We start from the raw sequence: 27,762 nt of genomic DNA, 5'->3' as shown, positions 1-27,762 counted from the left end.
TGACTGCATTCCTGGGAAGCAGGGCACAGCTTTGTTAACTCAGTAGAGTTGCACCCAGTTGCTTCAGGAGTTAATCTGGCAGCTTCACTGCAAGGAACTGATTCAGAAGGTATGAAGTATATTACAGCCAAAGTATTATTAAATTCTTTGCCTCTTTAGAATCCTTTCAGTGCACTACTGCATTTCTGCACTGACCTGGGACATGCCATGAAGACTGATCCCTGCTCTCTATGTTTTGCCATTAATGCTCAATGCATGAGAGAAAGTGTTCCGGTTCTTCTTTTTTTTTCTTTTAAAAAGCTATGTTGAATATTTATCTTAAGCCTCAGGTAGCTGTTTAGAAAAGAAACAGCTGAGAATCAGATAATGTACCCCTTTCATTGACAAAAGATTTATGTCTTGCCTGGCGGGACTTCATACTTAGAGAGCTCACAGCTGACATAATCAAACACAAGTATCATGTAGTCCAGTGTTTATCCAGGGGAACCAAGACTGCTGCTCCCACACTTTCTTGTGTGAAATTATATCAGCCTTTGAAATTGGCAAAGATTTAAAAACATGATAAAAATCCTATTTGAAAGGGGGAAGAGAGGCTCAGAGGCAGTTTGAATCAATGAACACTGCAAAAATAAGTAGGGTATGCATGAACATTTCTGCTAACCTTCTGCAGGAGCCATCTGTCTAGTTGCAAGGCACCCTCTCCCCCATGGGCACGGGTGAGGAGTTCAGCCTCAATGCCTACCACCCTTCCCCCACAGCTGTCAAAACTATTGTTTGGCTCTAGCATATGTACCGTTAAATTCCACGCTGTGCCAAAAAGAGAAGGGAAATAGTATGAAATGTGTTCTTTGCCCCAGACTACATGTAGCTCAGTGTCACTGACTGTTTACAGAGAGGGTTTATCTGCATTTTAGCACAACTTTTTAGTCAATGTGTAAAAAACAAGTTCTGCATTTCCCAGGAGATCCTTTATTTTCTCCAAGGATAATAGGACAGTTTCCACCAGCTTTGCCACAGCTCAAACAAAGAAATGAAGAAGGAATAAACGTCTTTTGCAAATAGTGCTAATAGTCAGAAGAGCACTCATGGGAGCCTGGAAATAGGAGAAAGGGATTTGGTACACCTTTATTTCACCAAGTGAGCAGGTAAACCTGTATTTTTTCTCTTTCAATGTCCTTCATCACTCTGCCAGTCCAGACAGCCATACCCAGAGAAGTGCTACTGATTTGCAGTTTAAATTGCGCACTGGAAAGCACAGGCAGAATTTAGCCCAGAGGAAATAAATTAACCATACATCTGTTTAAGGTGGGAAATTCATTTTTTGGTATGCATCCCACAGCTGGAAAGCCTAGAGGTTAATGCACCCAACTAAATGGCCACAGACCTGGGTCCCATTTCTTCTTCAGACAATATTCTTTTGCATCAGGGAAGTCACAGTGTTTCTTCTTAAACAGTTTCATCCATAAAAATGAAAATGCACCTTCATGACTTTCACTCCAGTGAGGATGGTGGAGCTAATCTAATCTGGTTGTGAAATTAAAATGCTCACATAGAAACAGACTCTTGAAATTCAAAGTTTTATTTTTCCATGCTGTTCCATTGTAAAAATGTGGCAGCTTCTTCTACAGTACTCACAAATAGAGTAGCAGTGGTTGGGGTTTTTTTCTGGGTTTTTTTACATTGCTAAAAAATTGAATAAAATCTGTCCTTTGCCTTTCCATGTGCAATATTTGACTAATTGAGAATTAGAAATGCAATATCTATCTATTTTATATTTATCTGTTAGAAACAGCCTGTAATTGGTTTGATTTGGAGGGGTGGGGGAATATGTTTTTGTGTAAGTTTATCATTTTCTGTGGGGATGCATAATGAAGCACATGTATTTGGAGGCACAAATACAGGGGCAGGTGAAGTAAGTATACGTATGCTTGTGTGAAAAGCTGTTCATACATGTATGTACATATATACTTCTCACAGCTGAACCTGGAACCAGATTTACAATTGTTCTTGACTTCACACACACACAAAAAAATGAATGATTTAGACTGAAAATACCTTTTGTCTGCATTATTAAAAAATGGGGGGAAGAAGGGAAATTCTCCAAGATATACATAATTTCTCCTCTCTACCAGTCCTGTTACAGGCCAGAAATACACACTTAGAGTGTTTTGGTTTTTTCTCAATTCAATGTACCAGGTTTTAGCTATTCAAATCCCTTTTACCATTAGTGTAATTTAAGCTGCTCATCATTTGTGTGTGGATGTTGCCCTACTTCTGTGCTCTGCCTCTGTGCACTTTCAATTCAGTTTACCTGCTCTGGTCTGCCAGCTAAGTGAACCCCTCTGGCTTGTGCCACGTGCCTGAACTTCGTAACAGTGTAGGAGACAGTGTTGCTACCTTACTGAAATCTATTTCAGCCCTTTTTTTTATGATTTTGTTATGATTAATGAATGAGACTCAACCATTTGTAGTGCATTTATTAGCAGAAACAATATTGAAAGTAATTTGACCCCTACAGTACTTTCCTTTTTAATAATACTATACAGTGGCAAAAAGGCTATGAAATCCTGTGTAGAGATCTTTATCTTAGTTGAACTGGTTGAAATATAGACAATGGAAATTCTCTGGGTTGACATTGGTATAATAGAAAGCAGCATATGGCCTGCTCTTCTGAACAATGTGCTGTCACCACAAACTACCTCACCGTACATAGCTAACGCATAAAAAGTTTATTTGCCAGCCAGCTCCTGTGAGCTCTTTATTTATGGCTACTCTATAGTCTAAATAAAGCCATGTTTTTCATGATTAGAAACATAACAGTCTTGCAAAATCTGAAGTTGTATAAGTGAATATGAATGCTTTTATTATGAAATCATTTTTTCTGTAAGCACTGCAGAAATCAGACAATGCCATACTGTGTTACTCAACTAGCAGGTCAAGTGTAATGTGAAGGCACTCGGCTCAGAAGACCTCTCCTAGCAGGTTGCGTCTCACCCAAGGACTATATTCATATTACTCTCTCTCCCAGGACTTGAAAAATTGGAAACTCAAGCTCGTATTTTTTGTCAGCAGCTTCTTCAACTGGTAACTGTGCCTCCCCTCGCGTATGTGCACAGCACCTCACCTGTGATGGTCTAACCCAAGGGGAGGAGGGTGTTGTGTGCCACAGCTGTCCATTTACTCCTGTGAGCAGCTGTACCATTTAGCTCTGGAGTGATGGTCCAACAGCTTGCCTGAGGAGTAAGAGCTGAGGTAAGACATAGACTAAGATACCTGGATACCAGTATTTTTAGTGTTCAAATATATCCAGGGAAGCTAAGCTGCTAACTTTCTAGGTATAGGGAAAGAATTATGTGCTAACATCCCCATACTCACATTCAACTCCTCACAGAAAAGTAAAAGTTATCAAGCTTTGCAGTAATTTACCTTAAAATTGCAAGGTTAAGTAACCAAAGGAGCAGCTAGGACAGTCCTCAGGGATTCTAGTAAACCTGGCTGTTGTATCAAACAAACTGGTAGAAGTTGTAAAAAGAATCACATTAGTTAACATGGGGAAAAATGCATCCCTCAGAGAGCACACTTTTGCAGCACACTGTCATATGCCTCCCAAACCTACTAGAGCTCTGTAGAGGGACCCACATGTTGTGCCTTATGAGGAAACCCCAACAGCCCAGTAAAATGTGCCCCCCCCCCCCCGAGGCACAACTGCATACTGTTGACCTTACTGAGTGAACTAGCTGTGTTAGAGTCATAAAAATCTGTTGCAGTTATAACTAATATTACAGGGCCTTTGGTGTTCTTGTTGGATGGAACAGAACTCTCTGTACTTCTGACTCTTTTTGGAAGATGCAAACCAAATGTCTCATGTATCAATTAGACTGTGAAAATGTGCTGCTGGAGCTGCCTATGGAATATAATTTAATGATGAATTGCATGCATGCTGTAGAGAGACATAGCAGGATGTTATTGCCATTGTTCATCCTTTGGTATTTGGTTTGCAGTGCCTAAGCCTGTTAATAAGCAGTTCATCCTGCTTTTACTCTGGTGCATTTGACGCCAAGAGTGAATTTCCTCTATATGCTTTTCCACTGTAAGCTTTGCCAAAGCTCTTTTGTTCGGTATGTCAGTCAGCTGTAATCTTGCTTTAATTGTGCCAATAACTCATGTCTGGAGATTATTCATTCTGATCTGGTGTAACTACCATTGTGTCAGGCTAAAGCTGATGGAGACATCATTCTTGTGCAGACCCAGGACAGGTCTGTCAACAGCAAGTGTGATTCTGGGCCTTTCTTCATTTGCCCTGGAAGTCACGATAAGACTGTAAAAATACTGATTTTCTGTATTATGTACAAAGAACAAGGAGTGCAACAGCTCATAGAGTCTGAGTGCTCCTTTTGGAAAAGATTGTATTTCAATGTTTGTCAGATTTGTTCCAGAGGTTTTTATTTATTTTTGAGATTGTTACCAAGAAAGTATGTAAAATTAATGTCAGGAAAATTACTTGAGTGGTATCTATTACACAGCACTAACTACAGCAATACCAACGTTAGTTCTAACACTATTATTCCCTTCTTTGTGGGTGGGTGGGTTAGATTATGGTTGCTCGTAAGTTTGCTATAACAGTTGTATATCACAGGCTCATTCTTTTAAAGAAAAATCAGCTGAAAGAGATGAGCCATTTCTGGCCAGGGAGACTATATCACTTACTTGATAAAAGATATAAAAGTGATTCATACATTTTTCACATGCATAAACTAAACCACAGAAAGTTCCACCTGAACATGAGGAAGATAGATGACTTTATTTTCATTAGCTGCTGAAAGTTTGGACGGAACGTTTCTTTGCAGTACTTTGTTTTCTTCCAACCCCTTCCCTCCCACACCTTTTTGTTTTGTTCACAAAGCTACTTTTGAAACAAACTTCTGTTGGTGTATATGCTGTTCCAGCTTTCATCCTTGATAAAAACTACAATAACTAAGGGGCAAACTTTACATAGTAGTTCATGAGTAAATGGAATTTAATGGGGTCAATTATCCCCACATGCTTATGTGCAGGTTTCATTAATATTAATAGGTCATAGACATGCATATTGAGCTGAAGAATAGGCTTTCACTGGCCTCTACACTATTTTGTGTGTGTGTGCTGATTTAGAATTATTCAAGAGAACATGTTAGTTTTCAAATGTCTAACACGTTAACAGCAGAAAAAAACAACAAACCAACACATCCATTACACCTGCAAGAAACAGAAAGGTTGAAAAAAATAGATTAAGCATAACTAAAACAGTGCAGATGTTGTTTGTGCTTTTTCCATAATTTAGAATTGCATTACATGCCTATGTCTCCATAAATATTTAATGAAATGGAAATGAATATGTAGCAGGCAGGGTTCTTCCCTCTAAGGGTTAAGTTCCATTTCTGCAAATTGGTTTGTGCCCTATTTCTGTTCCTGTGTCTCTGTGCATCTAGACATTTTCTTGGCATCTCTAACTCTTCTGAGGTTTCAGGAGATCTTTGGAGATTTGCTAGTAATTGACCTGCTTGGATTGCACATGACTGGCATTTTCTAAAAGATAATACAGTCTTGCATTTTGTTGTTAAGTGCTGGTTGTGTTATTAACTTGTGGCCAAACCAGAATAAAGGCTCAGGAGACATCATTTTCCCTTAGACAACTTCATTTGTTTCTTACCGTAATCTCCATTATAAATGAAGCACTTTGGTCTCAGCTGAAAGCAGTCACATATTCTTTAACTTGTCAGACATGTTTGTCCAGTAATGAATACACCCCACTTTGCTCAAAGTTTCTTTTTAAGATGTTACTGTACACTAAGGGTAAACAGTCAACGTTTCAGCCAAGTCAGATGATTTAACCTTCTGCCACTTCTCTAACCACTAAAGAATTCCTGCCCCTGCTCACTGTGTATTTGAACACGTGTAAGTGTTTTCTGAGAAAACAGGATTATCAAGTGAAGTAAAGCTGATGTTTTCTCCTTAAAAAACAGGAATAATTAATAAGCTTAGGTCCACTCAATCCTAAAGGAAACAAACAGAATGAGCACTGTTTGTTTTAGGTCTATTGCATAACAGAAACAGATATTGCCCCCAGCTATGATAGCATAATTCTGGAGGAACCTTCAGGTTTAGTTCTGTAATTTAAACATGTACTATCTCAGTAACAAATCTGATTTATTTCAGCAAAGTTCCTCATGTTTAGCACTATCTTTAACAGGTAATAACATTAGAAATTAAATTAGAACCTAGAAACAATGAATTAGCACTAACCAGATAAACACATGCAATCACTTTCTGCAACATGAGAATTAATACTGCTGATCTTTGCAAGTAGCAGTGACAACTCAAACACAATGCCTTGGGGCCTGCAATAACCTGAAGTCCAATTAACTACAGCGAGGACTTTTTATATTACACTTTGTATTAAATAAATTCAACACAAATCCATTGAGGCCAATAAGGATTTTTAGGCAGTCTAGCTAAACTTTACCTCAAAAGTGATCAAGCTGCATAGGATTCTGGCTTGCAAGATACCTGATTTATGTATTACCTTCCACTAATGCAGGTGCTTAAGATGAAAATAGGAGCAAATAAGAGATGGAGATGGGAAAAGTCTTCTGTCAGTACAATTTTCATTGTTTTGTATCTTTCATTAGGAATATATATTAAAAATATATATTTATAAAAAATGTACAAATACATATATATTAATCATTCTTATTGTTTATATTATAATTAAATACCATATATCTTATATCTACTATACTATATATTATAAACTTATATATTCTATGGTATATTAATATATATTCTATATTGTATTGCATTAAATCATATTACATGTTATTGTATTATACTATAATAAGATACTATGTATAGAAGATAATAGAATTCTGTTAGATTCCATTATATTCTAGTATATTTTAGTAAATTCTATATTATATTTATATAGAATGTAATAGAATTATATAAGATTCTAGTAGATTCTATCAGATGCTAGTATATTCTATCAGAATCTAGTATATTCTAGTAGATTCTATATTATGTAGTGAATGTAATGGAACTTTACTAGATTCTACCAGGTTCTAGTATATTCTATTATATTCTATATTATATTAATATATAATGTAATAGGATTCTATTAGATTCTACAGTATTCTATCAGATTCTGGTAGATTCTAGTATATTATATCAGATTGATTATATATATGTAATATATGATATATTTATCTATAATATACTAGAAATCTGTTTGATTCCATCAGATTCTAGTGTATTCTACTACATCCTATATTAATCTAGATAGTAATATAATTCTATTAGATCTTGTTAGATTCAATAGAGTCTATATTATATTTATATATGATATAATAGAATTCTATTGGATTCTAGTATATTCTATTAGACTCTATCAGATTCTAGTAGATTCTATAGTATATAGCAAATGTAATGGAATTTTATTAGATTCTGCTATATTGTTAAATTCTACCAGATTGTAGTATATTCTATTAAGGTTGCAGTACATTCTATTATATTCTGTATTATGTTTATATAGAATGTAATAGAATTCTATTATATTCTAGTATAGCCTACCAGATTCTATATGTATATATAATATAATAGAAGTCTTAGATTCTGTTAGATTCTAGTCTGTTCTGGTATATTCTGATATATTCTAGAATATACTATATTCATGTAGATTGTAATAAAATTCTATTAGATTTTAGTAAATTCAATTATATATAATCTTATATAAAACATGATAGATTTTTATTGGATTCTAGTACATTTCCTTAGATTCTAGTATATTTGATTAGCTTATACAATATAGTATATTTATATAACATATAATAGATTTCTATTGAATTCTAGTATATTCTAGTTTGTTCTATCAGATTCTAGTATATTTCCTTAGATTCTAGTATATTTAATTAGATTGTAGTACATATTGTATTTGTATAAAATATTATAGATTTCTACTGGATTTTAGTATATTTCCTTAGATTCTATTGATTTCTTGTATATTCTCTCAGATTCTAGTATATTCTAGTGTATTTCCTTAGATTCTAGTATATTCAATTAGATTATATTACATATTGTACTTGTATAAAATATTATAGATTTCTATTGGATTCTAGTATATTCTGTCATATTCTAGTGTATTTCCTTAGATTATATTAGATTCTATTGGATTCTAGTGTATTCTAGTATATTCTAGTATACTCTTATCAGATTCTAGTATATTTCCTTTTTTAGATTCTATTAGTTTATACAATATAGTATATTTATATAACATATACTAAATTTCTATTGGATTCTAGTATATTCTATCAGATTCTAGTATATTCCCTTAGAATTCAGCATATTCAATTAGTCTATACTATGTAGTATATTTATGTAACATATAATAGATTTCTATTGGATTCTGTTTGATCCTAGCATGCTATAACATATTATAATTCTAGACTAGAATTATATTACACTATATTCTAATATATTATATTAGAATTTCTTTTATTTCTATTAAATATATGTATTTACCCATGTATTAATACATTTCTAATAAAAATAATTTATATATCAAATAGACAATATATAACATATGTATATATCACATGTGTACATATAACAAATATAATATATAATACTATATATTATATATGACATTGTATATAGTTGTATATATAAAACATAATACATTATATATGAATATATAAATATATATTTTTTATTAGATATAGCAAAGTAACATAGTATAGCTAAGACATATTTATGTGCAGAGGTTTGGCTTTAATACGCAACTGCCCTTTTTAACCTTTTTTTTTTTTAAGAAGATAGAAGTTTCTCAGTCTCGGGGTTGAGATAAAGCCACTATTTCTTGGAATTCCTGTATTGCACACTGCTGGGCTGCTTGTGTTCACAATGTAGTCATCAATGTAGCAAAGTCTCCCCACTGACTGCATCCTACATGTCACCACTGGCAAGAATTCAGCTCAGGCCACTAGACAAAAAAAAAAAAAAAAAAAAAGAAAAAATAAAATCATGACTCCAAAGTATTTTCTTAAAAGAAGTACTTAAACTCATGGATGAATGAATGAATGGTTTTCCAAACAGGAGAGTTTCTCCTGTAGTCAAGAACCTTTGTTAATGAGATCCAGACTGATTTACATTTTTTAAAAGCACAAGATTTTGGGGATTTGCCATTTAAATCATCAACTACTGTATAAATTACATTTGTAAGACCCATTGGCTCCAACCAAAGGGTATATAAGAGTCTGTCTGACTGTCTGAGTTATGAAAGGACCAGGTAAGAGGAAGTGGAAAAAAGGACAAGCTATAGAATATCCATTAGAAAGATGACTAATATTACAACTAACCTGAGTTCCCATTCCTTTGGTTTCTTTCATAGAGATTTCAAGATAATTGTAGCAAAGAAAGATTCAGGAAGAAAAGTTAAGAGAGACAAACCCTGCAAAGGGAGTTCATATTTACAAATGTTCAATATTCCTGTAGATTATTGTGAATGATTTATGAGGTGCTTTTCAGTATTAGAGTTTTTCATGAGTTCATTGGAAAGATGGTCAAGATTAGTAATGAACTAATTGTCATAGAAAAAAATTTATTGCTAGCAGTCTCCAAAAAGCTAGCAGTTTGGCTTCTGTGGGTAAAAATGAGGTAATGTAGCAGTCCTGACTGCGAGGAAATATATACAGAATTTAACTCCCAGACAAATAAGATTAATGTTATATCCTATGCTGTGCTGAAAGGCATATCTTGCATGGTTGAAAAATATATATTTAAAATCATCTCATTTCCTTGGGTTTTCCTATGTTTTGCATTTTTTTTTTACATATATGTTTCCTGTTCTAATAATATAACTTTTTTCTTGTCACATAGCTTGCATTTTCCTCAGCTTCAGTAATGAAAATAGATTACTTAAATTCACTTTTGTTTAAAGCAGATTTCTCCTTCAGCTTTCCCTTCAGCAGCAGATTACATAAAGCACTGAACTCTGAGGTGGAAGTGAGGAAACTGAGGACTAAGTAGTTGTTTTGGTTTTTTTTTCTGATTGATGGAAATATTTCTTCTACTATTTAGGTTTTCAAAATCTTGCTAACTTCTGTGCTTGAATTGATCTGACAAATTGGTTTAAACTAAACATGTAATAAAAAAGAAGATCCTTCTGGATAATATTTCATTTTGATACATTTTCTCACGTTTGTACTGGTTTGGACAAGTACACATTGATATTTTAATCATAGAATTATAGGCAGTTAATAATAAACTTATAAAGCTAGGCAGATGGATCTGCATAAAGCAAGAACCTTCCCTCACCAATTGCTGTGCAACCTCAGCCTCTAAAGAACTTTTATAAGAAATTTCAGCACAAAATCTAATCCTAAAGTAAATATCAAATGATTTACTTAATCACTTAGGTTTGGTTTTTATGAGTTCCTTTTAAGCTAGTTTGTTTCCATCTGGTCACAAATACCAGTGCCTGTTTCATGATTTAAACATAAAGAATTTAGCAAAAAATTTAAACTTTTTATCCATTTTGAATTTTTCATATTTTTCATCTATTATTTCAGACTCAAAAGACTTAAATAGCCTCATGAAAGCATAAAGACCCCAACTTTCTTGTGCAATTCACTCAGTGTGGACATCAGAGAGCACCAAGTCATGGTAATCTCACACAAATAAGACTTCCCAGTACTGAAAGATGCCATATTGTAGACTGGGGCAAGAAGGGGATGGGGACTTGAGCACAAGGCAGAAATTAATCACTAAATATGCATTCTGGAAGGTGCATACTTGCGTAGAAAGAATCTCCAGAACTTTCCACATTAGTTTGAAATTTTCAGTAAATATCAAGAGACTCCAGGCAATCTGCAGTAATTAATTTTGACCCTATTTATTGCTGTTTAAAGAAAAGACAGGAAGAAGAAGGGGCAATAGATGTCTTCTCTGGTGGCCTATAGCTCTGTAGGAAACATTTTTATATAGATTTAAATACTTATTAATGAAAGACATCTTACATTTTAACAGAGCAAGTACTTTTCAAAAGTAAAGATTATGATGGTAACTTCCTGCTAGTGCTTTCGTGTTTCATCTTTAATGTGAAACAGTCATGTTATGACACAACCCAAGCTGCACACAGGTTAAGACTTGCTCATAACTGCACTTCTCTTCTGCTTGTTTGATGCATGTTTTCAGAACAGTTCTGTTTAATGTCACCACTTTTTGTAATCAGGACTGCCTTTTTTTGGTTACTTAGCAGAGAATTTTCCCCCAAAGCCGTACACTGATATTCTCTGAAATGCCACCAACTACTGATGTGACAAGCAGGCAATTACTACACTCCCTTAGAACGACCAGGAGAATCAGAAAAGTCTATCTGAATATATTACCTTATGCCAAATACAGATAATCTGAATCTCTCTCATTTTCATGAAACCTAACTATTTCCACATAACTGTAGCAATCTCTTTAGCATTTGGAGAAAATTAAACTAAGTACATCTTGCCAATGTCAAATACTCAAAGGACAACTTTTATTTTAATTACTGTAGACATAGAAAAAGAAGATCTTTAAGGAAGTCTGTCAACTAAGAGCTATCTACAACTCTTGAGGAATTCCTTAGTGATTTTCCTGGTTAAACAGATTTCCTTAAAAATGCATTTGTTTTCTGCAGAGGGTAGAATTATTGTAAAATCAAACACTTATATTTCAGAAGTTTGATCTGACTTGTAATGCTAACACAGCAGATAGTAAATGCACATTTGCTGCACAATTTAGGTTTGCCTTATTGATCTTAAAAAAATGACTAGGCATCACAGAGCCAATGTTTGTATCTATTGAGAAAAGGGCCAGAATGAAGTGTTAACTGTTGGAGTTAAAGCTCTTTCCCTCATTGATTTCAGTAAGCAGTTTTCCAGATCCAAAGCCTTTCTATTAAGTTCAGTGCTCTTTCAGTCAGGGCTGTGATATCCATTGAAGCTGAGGAACAGCAAAGCTTGTCTGATCTTTGAGACTCCGGTTTCAGTTAAATAACCCAGCGGACCATTCTCTCAATTAGCATTGCAGAACATGTGCTAGCAGAGAGGGTACTACTAAGCTGTGAGCTATCTGAGAGGTACTCCAGAACAAGGAAGCAATAGACCATGCAAGCGACATACAGTCCTAATTTTGTGCTATTATGAAGGAAAGCATCTTTTTAAGCTTTCATTTCTTTCCAGACTTGGATGAATTTATTCCTTAGATTTACATTCTCATTATTTACTTCAGAATTTTTATATTAAAATGAAAAAGCTTTAGCTGTTTTAGTGCTTAATTTTGTAAGGAGTTGTCATCCAGTATATATTCATAGTACTTCTCTCTATTCAGTGAGACAACGGTAAACTGCACTGTTGTGAAGACTAGCAAAGGACCTGCAAATACACATCCATAGGAATGAATTCAGAGATGTAGGTAACACAAACTGAGGAAAAGGAGCCACGCAGTCTCTGTTAAGGTAAATCCTAAAAAGAATAAAGAAGAGGAAAAGCATTTAAGTGACTGGTATGTAACACCTAATCTAAAGCACATTTATCTCTCCTTCAGCACACACAAAACTTTTACCAGTTTCTTTTTATGGTTACTGAATACCCACATTATCTGAAGTTAGAATTTACTGTGCTAAGCATTAAATCCTAACTAAAACCTTAAAAATAGGTTTCATAATAAAAATACTTACTAATCTGTAATCTACACCAACTCTTACACTTCTGCTAAATTCACCCCACTGTCTCCCAAGAAGAGTATCATGAATATATGGCAGTCACAAAAATATATTTTATACACTTTTACTAGAAGAACAGTACCTAACTATCTTCTGTTTCTTTCTACTTTGGTTCTATTTTAAATACATGGGTGTGTTTGCTTGACAGCTGAGCTTCTGAAACACACACACACACACACACACACACAGAGAGAGAGAGAGAGAGAGAGAGAGACAAATTTACTGATTTTTACAGATGTTAGATTTCTGGAATATGGAAAATCTCGGTATCCCCTTCATTCAATCACTTTCTTAATGAAAACAGCTCAGGATTAAAGAAACCCTATGAAAAAAAAAAAAAAAGAAAAAAAAAAGATTAACCTAGAAAAAACAAACAGTTGAATAAATCTGAGCTTCATTATTGCTTCCCATTTCAACAGTGGGTCCTACAAGAACCAGGCCAGAGTGCCATAGCTCTCACACCCATGGCAGGGGTGGGCATGGTTCCCCTGCATGCACATCATCTCATGAGACATTAATCAGGGCCACAGTGCAAATGTTCAGACAAGGAGGAATACACAGTCAGTCCCTGGCACAGAACTGCATTTTCTCTCTGGTTTCATGCAGTTAACACATGGAGCGCAGGAGTCAGAGAGATGCCACAGCACTGTGATGGAAATAAATGACTTTGCAGCCCCAATGGAAGGAGGTGGGAGAGAAAAAGCATCCTCACCCCCAGCTCCAGCAGCTGCATAAATCTGTCCCTGCCAGGCCAGCTTCAGGAGGTGCTCAGCACCCTCCGCCTCCCCAGGAGTCAGTGAGAGTTCAGGTGCTTACTATGTCATCAGGCTTGACCTTCAGATGCAACACTGCCAGGACGTTTGTTTTCCCACAGCAGTGATTGCTTCAGTCAATTATTATTGCCCATCCTAGAGTGCAAACACATAAGGGCTTGATTTACAGTGCAAAATATACATCCTGAATTTACTTCCTCTTTTGTTTTTGGACTGTCGCAGCATCTCCAGCTTAAAGAGATGACAGCAAATTACTTCATAGGTAAATATATCTATGTACAGGGAAGGATAAATATCAGTCATTCTGGTTATCCTGAGATAAACATTCAGTATAGCTTTGGACGTGACAATATAAAAATTTTTGCTTTATATTTTAAAAATGGGGTTATTTTAATGCTCTTCTTTGAAAAAAAAAGATCATTAGCAAATGTGTTGATCCAGCAATCTAACCATTAAATCCAATTTAACACAGATTTAAGATTATACATTCAGTTCTTTAAGCAATGTTTAGGTATTACCAATATACTGAAAGATAGATGAGACAGCCTCATGGTAATATAGCTTTTAACCTTTCCTCTCCTCTACCATGACGGGGGAGAATTACAGTAAATGATGGTTACCTTCTCTGCAGTATGGACAATTGATTTGACCTCACTGCATCTGATGCTCTAATGGACTTCGTGGCTGAATCCCTGGAGATATAAAATATGTCCAAGTGAATTGGGGCAGGTTAAAGAACGGACCTGCTTTTCATGGCTGGCTCAAGCTATAATAGATCTCTTGGTTGTCCTGAGAGAAGATTAAAAATGATCAATATCCAAATCATTAAAAAGAAAATAAAAAATGTGGTGGCTTCTGCAAATCTACCTTAGCTATTTTTTATTTCTCTTTCTGAACTCTGTGGGGGGAATTCTATGTTGATGACATGAGTTCTTAAAACATTTTGCTTTTGTTTTACTCTCTTGTAACATGTTCCCTTTTATATTAAGAATCAGACACTTGGATAGCATGAATCAGCATTGCTTTCCTGAAGTCATGCTTGTTTACACCATGAGGAATCTGGCGGTAGGTTTATTTAGTATAGATGAAATAACAATGCTATAGTATTTCCTGGAGCAGAAAATAAAGTCAAGGACACATTTCAGAGAATGATGGCAACTATGATAACTGAATGTCCTTACAGCTCCGCTAGCCACAGTGCCGAAGACAAAAGTAAAAGTCTAATTTAGTGAGGATAAAACAAAAGATTTTCCTTGGCTGCTCTGAGCCCTTCATTTGGCAAAGTGTAATTCAACATCTTGTTTATCCTTGGCTACCCTCTCACAGACATGTCTGTTCTCTTTTCCCACCAACCTAGTGCACATGATCTTGTAATATCCCATCACTCAGAGATCTTCCTCTGTATGGTAATGGGCCAGGCAACTTGAATGAGATTCTTTACACACATTTACTTAATATCATGTAAAATCCAAGCCTTAAAAAGAAAGCTGCACAACTGTTCCATAGATGGTACACCTATATTAGATAACTCTTTATCTAACTCCTTTGAAATCTAGGGAGCCCAAATCTAATGTGCAAAGTCTGACATTGCTTGGATCTGGCATTTACAGGTTTAATAACAGAAATCAAATACAGACTTTGGGATTAGCTTTTAAGATGTAGGAGGAATTGGACTGACCTAGCTAAACTCTGTTAAACTGAGTGACTATGAAGAATCTTCTATTAAGAAGAAACAGGTTTTCAAGAGTCAGGATATTTCTAAGTAAAATCATGGTTTTCATCTGCATAAATGACATGTAAAGAAATTAATGGAAATGTCCAACAACTTGAAAAAGTTTAAAACTTTTGTATTCAGTTGTTTGTTGAACAATGTTAATCTTTTGTCTTTCACACATTATTTGCTTAAAAGTATGGATGTGTAACAAGGGCCTCTGAAAAGAATGTTTATTTATCTTAATGTCCTGTTCCTGTATGTAGAAAAGTAAAGGCATTTTACAAACTCTTTGCTCAAGTCTCTAGGATTGTCTACACCCTGTTGGCTAGGGCTGAGCTGAATACTTAGCATCCATGGGTAGAAGAGGGAACAACTGCTAACCCTCCAATCCAGCTATTCTTATATCTGGAAACATTGTCAGGTGTTACAAGCATCAAGCCATCTGAAAGGCCAAAGTTGAGCAGTACATTACTGGAGTAGATGACACTTTATTCTTCAACAATTCTAACAACTTCAAGTCCCTCACTGTTCCTTCGTGAACACAGATGTCATTTTGATGGGGGGATGCCAAAATGACAAGAAGGTGACCTATCAGTGAACTCAGGAGCAGGTGAGGCCTGTCAGCTTCTAATTTGAAACTGGTGTCAGTCCTGAGGAATGGTTGGTATAATCACATTTGTAACTGATATCTTATAAACTCTGCAAACATTCACAGTGCGCCTGTTATGAGTAATACAAAATTAACAATTCATGTTTATGACATGAGACACCAACTGAATCAAGTAGGTTTCAGTAACTGGATCAGCTTTGTCTGTCTTCAGAGCAGAACATCAAACTGCCTCGGTCAAAGCCAAATGATTGTGTGCTAATGTTACAATAGGCATTGTATTTATTTTTGAAGAAAAACTTTTGTAACCAGGTGTAAAGAGACAACCTAAGAATTCACTTTTAGTTTAAATCATACCTCTTAAAATTTTTCTGACTCGAGCTTAGCCCTTAAAAAATCTGTGATTTTTAAGCTGGACTTTGGGACCTAACAAATCACATAAATACTGTATCTAAAATATTCTGAATAACTGAAGGGAAGGCTCTGTGTAAATCTTCTCTCTCAGACACATAAATTACCAGCTGCATGAATACTGCCATTAAGACATGCAGACAAGTGCAAGGGGTGGGGACAGGGCAGGATGCCAGAAAGAGGTGGAGTCATAGAGAAAACAAGACATTTGCTCACAGTAATTTATCCTTAATCTGCCTTCACTGTATCTAAGCAAGAATGAACATCATGAGCTAGCCTGCCACTAACTCTCACTTCTTTAGCAGAGCATTTTTTTGCTGCAAACTAAACTAGGCTTTTCTATGTTGCTTTACCTGTATTTTTTTTTTAGTTAAGAAAAGTAAAAAATGCAATATGTGAAGCTAAGATGCAAATTAAAATCAGGTTCAAGTACAGACTTAGGCTAAACTGAATTTCTGAAGACAGCAAAAATCTCACCATCTCTTCCACATCTATTTCAACCCAAATTGGCAGAAATCCTGACCATTCGGTTCCTTTCCTGGTGAAAGTACTGCCAAGCTTGCAACATATATTAGAAAAAAGTTCCTTTCCACAGACTTGAAAAGTTAAAGGACCACAGAATGGATTCACTGCAAGCATTACTGTGGAATTTAGTTAGTGGTGCTAGATAAACTCGGGTCCAAAAAAAAACTATTAATTAGCTAATGGAGCTTGCTGAGCACATTAATACCTTTTCACATATACAATCTGTTTATGCTACTAGCCCATTACTCTGTGGTAGGCAAAATACCACTTATTCCAATCTTCCACAAGAAAGCTATGTCCCAAAATGCTTCAGTAGTGCAATCAAGGCCAGGTACAGCATCGTAGCTGCAGGCCAAGCAGACATCCTTTGCACTCCAGCCCAGCACTAACCCACCACACTTAGCATTCTGCTTAGCTCAGGTTTCTAGCCATGAACCCCACCTAATTAAAACAGAAGACAGGTACAGTTTCAAACAGTCAGTTTTGGAGAATGTCAGCCCTAACCCCAACAGCAAGACTGGCTTGCAAAACTCACATTACCTTTGGGTGCATCAGAAAAACATAGGAGCACTTTGTGTTTCAACTACCTGAATGTCAAGGGCTCATCCTGAGCAGCTTCAACACCCCCTAGGAAATAGACCATCATACCTCTGAAAATCAAATGTCCAGCTCTAATCTTAGCAATCCTTCTTCACCACCCAAAAACTCATCTCTAAGCATCAGCCTCGAATCCTGAGGCAAGGACTACAAACTGTGGACTACTACTGATGCAGTCACCTCTAGACATGTAATACAACAGCTCACCTTAAATTTCATTCTACAGCACAACAGTTTGGTGTTTGGATAGTGCACATAAAACCTTGATAAAAATGACACCCATTCAGTGCTTTTGTAGAACCCAGTGAAATATGCTTTAGTTTTCCTCCTACTTACAAGGCTATAATTCAACATATGGTTTAAATAGTGAGCCTACCTCTGTGGAACAAAGCCCAGCACAACAGCAGTCAGTCCCATTGTTTCAAGTCAATGCAGAACCATGGCTGCTGGGCAACGTGCACTGTCTCACTAAGCTCACAGTGAGTTAGGCAGGGCATACCTTCAGAATCAAAAGAGCGCCTGGAGCTGGGTTTCTGGAGGCAGGACAGATTGACCTGCAGGATCCTTACGAAGCTCTAGTCTTGTGTAGTGCTTCCCTGTCAACAGATAAGTCAGTTGCATTTTTTATTATCTGCTACAAATGTGCATTACCTTTTGATTTCCTAGTAAACCAAGTTTAGGTGTGCATACATCTACAGTGTTCATTAGCATAGCACTAAGCTCTGGCACAAGCCTACAACAGTGTAACTTACATTTATTGCTAAAGGCTGGTCTTAGCTTCCCCAGTGGTGCCCACAGCCATCCACAGACTCCAGCAGATGGACTACTGCAAGCAGGAGCCCCGGTGACGTCCATACCCCTGGTGCTCCTTTGTTTTGTTTGGTTTTTTTGTGTTTTGTTGTTTGGGTTTTTTAAAACCAGAAAGAATTTCTGTAGATGAATTTCTGAAGGTTTTTCACAGTGACCAAAAAAACAAGGGGGGGGGGGGGGGAGGAGTGGGGAGGAGGAGGGGGGAGAGAGGAAGAAGGAGGGAATGTGTGGAAAAACTAGAATCCCTTCTCAAAAGCAGAAAGCAGAAGAACGGAATAAAAATTTTTCTTAAGCTGTTCAGAGTAGACCATGATTTTGAGACTATTTTCCATATGCAGAAAGGAGTAATAGCACATCTGTTTTCCTGACGTAGCTGATGGTATTTTGAGCACTCTGGTCCTGCACTTCCCCTTGACCTCACATCACCACTTTCTGTTAATACAATTACTTTTGGGGCATCCTCAGTTCCCACCACCCCTAGTTTTGAAGTTAAACGAAATTAGTGGAGGACAATCATGGAGCATTTACAAGCAGAAGAGATGTGGGAGGGAAAATGAGAGTATAAATAGATGGCCCAATTTTTTATTCTATTCATCTCCATTACATTGGAGTTGATACAAACAAGGAAATCTGCATCACACAAAAAAAAGAGTTGGGGCATTTGAGTTTGCCTGCTGTGCACAAGTCTTTCCCTGATCACTTTGAATCAAGGGCCTAAGTGTGACAGGTCCCTGTCACACCAGATGCGTACCTGCTGTCTTATGAGCACTTTCTCCTTGACTTACTGAATTTTAAATTAACTCTACAATGCGAATTGGCACTAGTAGGATATACTGAGACCAAGGATACTAGTACTTGCCCTGCTTGATTCCCTCTCAGGCTCACTGACTACTATGCCACAACTCACTGTGCTTTGCTGACTACAAGGCTCCCACATGCAATTGTCCAATCACTGAAGAATTCCTTCCCCTCCTCCCCCATATATATTTTTCTCAAAATCAATACATTTACAAGGTAAGTTTTTGTGACTCAGGGTTTTCTTTAAAACAAAAATAAGTTTAAAAAAAGCATGTTTCAGTCAAAAACCTGTAATCAAGTTGAGCTGAAATGGCACAGTTTCCCCTGCCCTCGGCTGTGTGGCAACATGTGCGCAGCCCCAGGGAAAGCTCCAACACTGATGCAGTGACCCAGTGAAAATCCTGGAAGCAAGAAGACAGCATTAAAGGCATCCGTTAAGTAGTGTTTACATATGCTGCTGAGATGAATTACAAAACTCCCCAGAAGTATTTGCAATAAGATGCCTTAAGAAAGCCATCTGGGAATTGTACCTCAGACACAAGATGTTATGCCAGTAGCAAAATTAGTGGCTGTATCTTACCCCCTGGAGCCCATCTTCTTAAATCCCCAGGAACCAGAGCTGCAGAGGTAGAGGAGGATGCCCGTGGCGCACAGCCTTTCCCATTTCCTTTTATTGGAAGTACAAGCCTTCAGAATGACGACATGGATTTATTCAAAGGAGACAGTGTGGAAGCAGACCTGGACGCCTGTGATAGGGCTGAAGGAATTTCGCTGTACTTAATGAGTAGTGAAAAAAGTAGTTATTTATATTGCATGTGTCTAATGAATAGGAATTAGTCATATCTCTGATTCTTGGGCAGCTATTTATGCTGCTTATCTGATATTTTTAAGGAAACTGCTGTGCCTATTTTCTAGTCCAAAGAGGGGCGGGTAGGTATGGGTAACACAAGAACCTACTCCTGCTTTGACAAACAGTAGGAAACTGGTTTCCAAGTTTGGAAGTGTCTGGATGCATTTTTTCCATATTTTTTCTTTGAGTTTTCCTGACTTCAGTCAGGAGGTGAAATGCCAGAAATACCCAGAGACACACCAGCTAACCAGACAGGTCCCCCACGGGCATTGCAGCCTGACGGGTGTTTTTCCAAATCACCCATGAACTCTGAACCTTCAAATCATTTACAGATCTCTTCCACTTGGAAGCAAAACCACATCCCTGCATGAGTTTTCAAAGCAGGAGCTTGGTGGAAAGCCTGGATCAGCAGACTCCTGTGCTTAGTCCAGCTGCTTTGCAAGCACAGCTGGAGTGGCTGCAGGGGCTGCTGCAGTCTCTGCTGCATTCAGGAGCTTGGAACAGAGGAGTTGTCTTGTAATCACTGCATCAGACCCTGCTTGTGCTGGATGCTGTTAATGTTTGTGGGAATAAGCGCAAGCTGGCCACCCTTTAGCTCTGTAATTACCCCAAAGTAAGCCTCCACCTCGGCTTAAGCTGAAGCCTGACTGCAGCTCAAGCAGGCAAAGACAATTGGGAGACCCTGAATTTCCAATTACAAGCACTGCAGATCTGGTCTGACAGTATTTTTTGTAAAACTGAAGCATCTGTCCCTGGCGATAAGATAGGGTTTATTATGAAATATAACAGATGTATTGTACATGACTGTTCTTTACAGTGCAATTTACAGGGTGGCTCTGGCGACTGCTGTCATTGACAGGGTGCCCTTTACAACAGGACTTGTATCACATCAAAATTTTCGTGATACTAAGTGAGTGGGAAAAAAAAGATGTTTTCATGGGTGAAAATCCCTGTTAGGTAACTATTATTGAAGTGTGTGCAAGATTGCATGTCAAAACAATTTTATTGTTAGCTAGTGGGAATTACATTGACTGACAGCAGCAGTTTAACAACTGAGACACAGTGTAGTTTACTTGTTATTTTACTTGTTTTTCTATAGATCAGCTCTATATATTTCAGGAGACTATAGTCTTGAAGTTATAGAGCTTGTCCTTAGAAATGCATACTCTCTCCCTCTGCCAGTATCTTTAGCAGGCTGATACAAGACAAGCGCATGATAAGGTATTAAAAGATAATGCTTTTAATTTTGCCTTTCTGTATGTCAGAGTATCAAGGCCTTAATAACATAAACAATGTGACTGCAGGAAATGCAGTTAAAATGAAAACGAGCAACAGTTTTGGGTGGTTTTTGTTTGCTTGCTTTTTACCTTGGGGCCCAATTCTGTTCATCAAATTGTGCAGTTAATCATGATATCCCAGACAGAGAACTTGACGGAAAAAAAACGGAGTTTTACATCAAATACAGATATTAAAGGGAAAACCAGCTGATGGAATAGAAAAGAGGTGACATAGAGCAATGGGCTTTTCCAGTTAAAAAGTCACTCTTAAAAGCCACCCGGCATCACCTGTACGCATCACAGATGCTGTATTCACAACTGTCCTCCCTCATCTGTGCAGGAGCAAACGCACAGCCCAGGTACAGGTCCCAGAGCCCAGCAGTTCGACCCGACCCGACCCGGCCCGCCGCTCCCCCCGGCGGACGCTAGGTGGCGGCGCGGCGCTGTCATGGCAGCACCCGCCGGGCCCCCCCGTGCTGGTGTCGGGGCCGGAGCCGGAGCCAGGAGTTGTAGTCGCTTCACCAAACCTCCGCCTTCTCCCCCCTGCTATGAAGTCCCATTGCGCGAGTTTCAGAGGCTATGAACAGTAACAGACCCTGCTCCTTGGTTCCCTTGGTCTACCAGCAAATGAAAACCCTTCCCTCAGAACTTGCTACTTATTATCTTCACTTGAAAACATTACCAGCTATCACGCGATCACCCTGAGAAAAATCACAAAATCTTTTGACTTGAGCCTTTGAAACCCATGAGTATGGCTACTTACCAGAAGGTCATCTTCTTATCACCACATCCAGAAGCAGGAGCCTGCAAAATTCGCTGCATCGGCCGTGCTGACATTTCCATCCACATTTAGGAATTCTACATTCATTGTATCTCTATGCTTTATTTTAATCCTGAGAAAGTACTTCTTCAGTAATTTTGCATCTTGCTTCAGCATAAGGACCGCAGCTGTACAATAGCATATCTGGCAGCTACAGAAACACGTAGGGCAGGATTGCCCTAATGAGATGGATGTGTTTGTCAGCTCGTCAGTGCACACAATGTTTTATCAAGGAAGTGATGTTAACTTCGCTGCTGACATTGCATTCGTGTTTCTGACTTCCTGTCCATTCACACTACTAAACTAAGTAGCTGACTTCAGTGCCTGTCAGAGGCACTGAGGTGGCTAAGCTCATCTTAAGTTGTGTTTCTGCAGCAGTCTGCGTTGCCGGGATTCCCAGTTTCAGAACAAAAGCATGCTTTTTACTCTATCTCCCACATCCAGCACATTTTTCATGTTCCCAATTAAATCTCAGTTGCCACAGACAGAATAAACTCTAACAACCACCTAATGTTGGACCTAAATGGGTCAGAATGACTTAAGAGTAACTTAACAGAGGTCACAGGCTTCTACCTTTGGCTCTGGCACCACAAAAACACCTCACCACTGCTCAGTGTCAAGACATACTGGAAATGATAACAGTTTAGGATCACAGTTAAGCATGGATTCACAGTAGCACGGCGATTAACAGCATTACAAAACGCTAGCAGAGAACATATAAAGGAAAGGGAAAAGGAAAAGGAAGGAAGATAAGAAGAAACAAGAAATGATGGTTCTAGTCTTCATTTTTTGAGCCTTGACACACTTGAGTGTGCACAAGTGCACGCATGCACGTGCTACCCCAGCACATGACTGTAGTACCTGATACTGAATAACAAACAAGAAAAGGAAATGTAGAGGGAGATGGTGAAAAGGAAAGTGGGTAGAATAAGGAAGCCTGTTATTTTTTATTTGTCTTTGACGACTGATGGTCTTACATAAACTTACACAGCTTCCACATGGAAGACTGATTGTTTTGAAAATGAATGCAAAAATTCACTCCTGGGCAGAGATATTTCAAAGCAGTAAACCAGTTGCCTCTTTAAAGTGTTTTTGAACAGTAGAACTCTTAATGGTAGCAGCATGAATAAGGCAGTGCTAATGAATTCAGCCCTTGCTAAAATACTGCTGGTAAAATACTGTGGTGCTTTTGAAGTAAAAATTTCAAACTGTTTTGGTTTGTTTGCAAAGAGTTCCATCTCCCTTTTTCACTTTCTTTTAATCGAATGGGATTTTGGTTCTGCCTGTCATTTTTGAAGTAGACAGGAAAACAGGAGAAAGCCCCTGTGGGAAATGAATTTAACAACCAAACGCTGTCCCTGAGAAACCAGAGCAGATCCTCTGTGCTGGGGGGCACCAGCACAAAACAGGAGCTTTACACAACTCTCAGGCTGTGATGCCCTGATCCTATTTGGGTTTCAAAACCCATTGGCAACATTTTAGAGATTTCAAAGCCTGTTCATAAACATCATGAAGAGCTCTGGGTGGTAGAAGCCTTTAGCTGTTTCTTATTTCGTTTGGGTGCCTAAGGAAGAGCTAACACCTAGTACAAACCTTGCACCCGTACCCACCTGTCAAGTTCTGGTTTACCTCCTAAGCTCTGTTCAGCTTTTCCCTTAGGAAAAAAAAGAAAAAAAGAAAAAAAAGAAAAAAAGAAAAAGAAACAAAAGCCCATACTTTGAGTACTGCCAATGCACATGAAGTTTCAGTTTGAACTGAATTCAGTTCATAAAGATCTGTTCAACATTTATTTGCCTCTGCCTGAGTTGCTGGGATGCCTTATTTTATGTTGAGAGGAAGTTTGAGGTTCTTTTTTGGTTGATAGTGATCTCTTTGGTAAAAAGGTTGTGGCTGGGACCCACTATCCAGGAGTGCAAAGGTCACCATGCTTACTCCCATGGGCAAACCCTAGAGAAGCAATCAGAAATCTCTTAACCCTGCATCCAGCATATTGTTGCCTTATCAGGAGATGCCAGTTTTGGAAGAACTTGATTTCAGAGTATGACCACGGACCACTTGGGTTTGACCTTCAAATGCCTTAGGTAGACACAAGCCTTGAAAATGACCCTCAGCACCCTGCGAACTTTTGTGGAGAAAAAATTGGAAGCGGCCATATTCTTGACACTGCTGCTGAGTCAATGAATTGCAGTGCTCTAAATCAGCTGAAGCTTTAGTTAACCATGAATAAGTTTTTTTTTAATCTAGGAAAAGAGAATAGTAGTATCAAGGCTGACAGACTGTGATTTTCTATGTTAAATATGTGCATGCCCTTATATGACATGAAAGGAAGGAATCTAGAGAGGAAGAACAGTTTCGTATTCCAGTGTCTGCCAGCTGGAAAGAGCAAGGAGCCAAGTAAATATACCCAGAGACAAACCTATGGCTACTGCTGTGATGCTCAGAGTTTCAGCAGTACAGTGGGCCCAGTGCCATGCAGACATCCCAAAGTACCCAAAGAGGTTGCCAGGAACCTGGCAGAGGAAACAGCTCTGAGAGGTTTCCTCAGAGCAGCTAGAAAGCTCATCCAGCTCTCATCAGCATTTTCAGCATCTGCAACAATAAATGTCTAGGTATTTGAGGGTTGGATTCAGATTGGAAATTAATATTTATTTGTATCAATTAGAAATAGACAAATGCTCTATGATCATTACCCTAACAAAACCAGAACTCTATCTGTGGATTTGAAAACCAGTGCTTGAATAGAGCTGTCACAAGATCTGTAAGTATATTTAAGTTCCTCTAACTCCCACTGATTTCAGCACAAGCACCCAAATTGAAGTTAAATATATAAATACTTGTCTCTGTTGTATTAGGTCACAGACAGAAATTTGTTTCCTGTTAAGATTATTGCTTCTGTGACATGAAACTGTATGTCATGAAGCTGTATGACAAAGTAAATGAACATAGGAAGAAAGTCAAAATGTCCATGAAAAGTATGGTCACATACCTGCTCTATCTGCCTGGCCTTTCTTTTCTTTATTTCCTTATTGTGCTTCTTCCAATTATCTTTTTCAGTCCCATCTCAATGAGGAAAACCTCATTTTCTTCAAATTGATTCCAGCTAATTTAATTTTCAGAAAGAAATTGAACATTGTTAGACCTAAATAATTCTTGTAGCTTTTCTGATTTGAGTTCCAGACAGTAATAAGAGGGAAATATTTAACAGTACTTAATAAACTGTCTTAGTAGTAGGAACATGAATTTGAGATGGTGAACTTATGTAAAGCCTACATGATCGTGAGTATTTACACAGCTAACTAGTCTGTGCCTGACTGGCTAATTCAGGCACAGAAACAGGTCACCCAGCTGCTGTGGTCAGTTCACTTAGGGTTTAACTTGTGAACTTCGAATACTTACCACAACACTCCTGTAATCACTTCAGCAATAACTTGTTGGAACTGTTCATGAGACGACAGCCTCAAGCCACAAAAGAATCTTCAATCTTCTAATCAAGAAGAACTTGTTTTCTTTTCTTTTTGTAAGAGCTAAGTGCTTAATACAAGTTTTGGCTATGACACCCTGCCTTTGAACCAACAGGCTGAGGCAGTGCCATGAGGCAGCCCCATATAAGCATACAAACACAGGTCTGCCACTCACCCACTGACCCCATGCTCTTGCTGCTACTCCATCAATGTGGTACTGTTATCCCAGCCTTACTCACATATTAGGCAAATTGTCCTCTTAGGAACCATTTCTAAACTTGCATTCATATCAAAGCATGTCACTCTATAGCACTTCTGTTCAAGTCTTGTATATTCCTATTTGCCCAGAACAACTAAACATAATCTTACTGGTATTCAAAAAAGACACACATCCCCCAGAACACACACAAAGAAAAAAAAAAAAATTAAAAGCATAAAACCAAAAACTAGACTTCTGTTTCACCTTCGTTGGAAAAACTGATGTTATGACCAGGCAATTATTCCTGATCAAATCGCAAGGCTGCAATACAGCATATATGGGACTTAGAATTCTAGTCACAGGGTCTATCAGTGATTTAGCATTTAAGCAGAAAATGACATCTGTCAGTAATATCTATTGTAAGTTTACACATCCATATTTCCCTCATCTATATGAAGTGGATCAATACTGTACTAACAGCTCCACATTGTCTCCAGGTATTTTTAATCTCTTTCCTCCCACTCTGCTCCTCTATCAAGCAATAAGTTTAAGTCAGACTCACCTCAGTGGCCCAGCAATCTTCATTTATAGGCAGAAAATCTGGATCTTTCCACTGCTGATCTTACTGTTTTACAGACTATTGATTGCAAGCCATCAGGTTTCAGCAGTCCAAAGGGATCACCCTCTGGAAAAGAAAGGCAGAAAGAAGGAATAAACCCATATACAGGATGAGGGCGCAATTGCAACTGAACTGACAAATTATATTAAGATGATTTTGCGTAATGTAAATAAATAGTAATAAAAAGAGGTCCTCAGACCTCTTCTATGCAGCACTGCTATGTAGCCAGCCAGAGGTTTAGCAGCACACCAGTGGCCCACGTGGCCTTGCAGAGAAGAGCATGCTGGTGAGGACCACAGCAAGGGCTGGATGAGACAGGTGGTCCCCTAAAAGGGTTCCAAATGGAGCAGAAGTTCCATGGTCCTCCCCATGAGCCTATGCCCACTTTATGCTTCGGTCTAGACAGAGCAAGAGGCACCACCTAAACCAGAGCCAGAGTGGAGTGGGTAAGGGAGTTAGTAACAAGCCCACCAGCCCTGTTGAGGCTTCACCAGGAAGGAATAGTGACAGCAGACAGAAGTGCCCAAGTGAGGTCTAGGGGGTTCCTGAGCAGCTTGCCACTGCTATTTGACTGTTGAAGGGCAGCAGAGATAGGAAGGGCAATGGGAATGGCTAGAGCAAGGAACCTGGTTTTCACTGGCTTGACTTCCTTTTACCTGTTGGTATACTTACAGCATGAAATCAAATTCCAGATTCTTCTACCTATCATTCAAATGGGGATGGTATTTCCCTAGAAAATGGTTTAATTTGCCCTAGAAAATGTTTTCATTTTAACATATGAGTCAGACAGCTAAATTTTTTAAGTTACATATAAATATAACTTTTAAGTTACCATATAACTTAGACTAGAATTTGGAATTGTGGGGGGTTTTAACAACTGTTTTTCTTCCACTATTCTTAATATTTGGTGATATTGCATGCACTAATAAGGTATCAGCACTTCAACATGACACTAGAGTTCAGGGTGCCCATTTGATACTAGATTCATGAGGCCTTTAGGACATAAGTTAGGCTGCAACTTTCAAGTGCAATTTTTGATAAACTATTTGCAGATGGATGTATTGCAAATGTTTGATCATTTAATTAGACCATAAAAGATTTTTCTCTGACTGGAGCTTGCTTCTGACCCTTCTTGCCTGTGTGTGGTTTGTATTGTTCTTGGCTAATGAGATATAGGATACTTACTAAACATTTACACATTAAAGGCATCCTTCATTCAGCATGAAGGTGTTGATACATCAAGGATACCTCAAACATGCTGAGATTCCAACAACTTGTCAGACAAATTAGCACCTTGCCAATCGGGGTTAAAATTGAGTTTCACATTTCTCCCAGGTGGGAAGAAAAAAAAAATAAAATCAAAAATCACTGTAGTTTAATGCTTTCTCTGTAAATATGAACACAAAAGGTTTTACCACCTCTGTAGTGTAAATTATAGCCCTCGCTGACTATCTGATTTTTAATTCATTGGTTTTAAATGATCCCAGGCAGTTCAGAGCAAATCCATTGTG

General features: G+C 37.8%; 2 long non-coding RNA genes across 2 annotated transcripts; one reads left to right on the top strand and one right to left on the bottom strand.

Annotated features, from left to right (window-relative positions):
- Positions 1-26,745, top strand: LOC133208266 (uncharacterized). Its single transcript, XR_009724306.1, has 3 exons — positions 1-109; positions 3,073-3,252; positions 26,269-26,745. It is a non-coding gene; the product is annotated as an uncharacterized LOC133208266 (long non-coding RNA).
- LOC133208265 (uncharacterized) lies at positions 17,112-19,904 on the bottom strand. The gene is made up of 3 exons (XR_009724305.1): positions 19,606-19,904; positions 19,314-19,426; positions 17,112-18,013 (listed from the first exon to the last, which is right to left on the bottom strand). It is a non-coding gene; the product is annotated as an uncharacterized LOC133208265 (long non-coding RNA).
- Positions 26,746-27,762: the final 1,017 nt, after the last annotated feature.

This window comes from Neopsephotus bourkii, unplaced genomic scaffold, assembly GCF_033783945.1.
Source record: "Neopsephotus bourkii isolate Nb327-2 ecotype Australia unplaced genomic scaffold, CSIRO-AGI_Nbou_v1 NB_250, whole genome shotgun sequence".
In the NCBI taxonomy this organism is placed as follows: Eukaryota; Metazoa; Chordata; class Aves; order Psittaciformes; family Psittacidae; genus Neopsephotus; species Neopsephotus bourkii.
Note: the sequence above shows the minus strand (reverse complement) of the source record. Positions and strands in the feature narration are given on the sequence as shown.